Source organism: Equus przewalskii, chromosome 1 (genome assembly GCF_037783145.1).
Source record: "Equus przewalskii isolate Varuska chromosome 1, EquPr2, whole genome shotgun sequence".
NCBI classification, from domain to species: domain Eukaryota; kingdom Metazoa; phylum Chordata; class Mammalia; order Perissodactyla; family Equidae; genus Equus; species Equus przewalskii.
This window is the reverse complement of record NC_091831.1, coordinates 34223103-34225015: the sequence shown is the minus strand read 5'-3', so window position 1 is coordinate 34225015 and position 1913 is coordinate 34223103.

The following is a 1913-nucleotide window of genomic DNA, read 5'->3' as shown; positions in this document are numbered from 1 at the left end:
ATATAGAATTCTAGTTTGATTCTTTTCTCTTTTCTTTAAGTGCTTGAAGATGTTTCTCCATTTTCCTCACAGTTGCAATATTTCCAACAAGAAGTCTTCTCTCAAGTCATTTTTGTTCCAATGAAAGTAATCAGTTTTTGTTTTCCTCGATTGTTTTAAGATGATCTTATGACTGGTTTTAAGTAAATCAACTATAGGGTGCATTACTGCAGTTTTTTTTTTCATATGTCTTGTGCTTAGGGTTTGTTGAGCTTCTTGAAACTGTGGGCTTCTACTTTTCACCAAATGTAGAGAAATTATCGCCATTATTCTTCAAATATTTATTTTCCCCCACCCTCATTTGGGGAGTATAATTACAAATATTGTAGGCCACTGGACATTGTCCTATAGCTCATTTATTCTCTAGTCATTTTATTTTGGTCTCTTTTTCTCTCTCTATTTCATCTGGGAGAGTTTCAATTGTTCAGTCTTCAAGTTTACTAGTCTGTTCTGCAGTTTCTAATCTGCGGATAAGACTATCTAGAATATTTTCCATTTCAGACGCTGTAGTTTTCATTGCTAGAATTACAATTTGTGTCTATTTCATATATTCCCTTTCTCTAAGTATACTCAATCTTTTCTCTGCTTTCCTAAACATATGGAATATAAGTGTTCTAACTGCCTTACTGTCCTTGTCACAAACTCAATCATGTGTCTGCTGTTAATTCAGTCTGCTGTTGATTACTTTTTCTCCTCATTTTGGATCATGTCTTTTTGCTTATTTACATGCCTTGTAATTTTTGTTTGAATGCCAAACATTGTAGTTTTAGCTTAAGACTACAGAATATTTGTATATTCTTACAAGTTTTTCTATACTTTCTTTGGAGCTATAGTTAAATTACTTGAAAATAGTTTTATCCCTCTCAGGGTTGTGTTTAAGCTTTATTAGTGGGTATCAGAGCAGCAGTGAGCCTAAGGCTTATTTTGTCCCACTGCTGAGGCAATATCCTCCTGAGTACTCTACCTGATGTCTCATGAATTTGAGGTTGTTCACTCTGATATTGGCTAAAGGAACAATCTAGCTCAAGAATTGTTCCCTGTTCTCCTTTCAGGTGGTTATTTCTTTGATCTCAGTTTCCTCACACACATAAGCTGATCAATACTCAGCTGAAGACTTAAAGGCAGCCTCAGAAGAACTTTGGAATTCTCTCTTTGTGAAATTTTCTATGCTCCTGAAATCTTCCCTGTGAACTCTAGCTTCCTCCCAAGATTCCCAGCTCCTTAATTTCATCAGCTCGGGAGAACCACCAAGTTCTACCACAGTTCAAACTCTCTGCTTGGAAACTCTCTGTAGGCTGTAAGTTGAGGCAAGTATGGGTCTCATCTTCTTTGTTTATTCTCTCTCTGGGACTACTGTCTCATTCCAGCTGCTGTTCAGTGCTTGAAAATGGTTTCATATATTTTGTAGTTTTTTTTTGTTTGTTTGTTTCAGGCAGAAGGGTAATTGCAGCCTCATAGTGTAATTTTCCATATTGCCTGGAAACTAGAGTAGAGATTTAAACTCAGATTGTAATATTTTGTCTCTAAAAAGCTTTGTTTGGTCTGACATTTTAGACTGAATGTCTTGAAAAATTCCTAGGCCAATAAATTCTCAAGGTTTTTAAAGTTTAGTAAAACTTTACAAAGAAGATACAAAGATATTTACAAAGAAATATCTTCTATTTCTGGTGTGTGTTTGTTCTTTTCAAAAAAAGTCACTCCAAACAGAAATTTCATTCAAGATACCAAACTCCTTTTCAAATATTCGTTTGGAGATATTTTTTCTTTATAATTATAACCTAAAAATAAACTCATCTTGTTCATATTCTACTTCTCTATTTCTGCTTTTATCTTTGAGTGCACTAACTTGGTAACTAAAATATGTGTCACTTGTG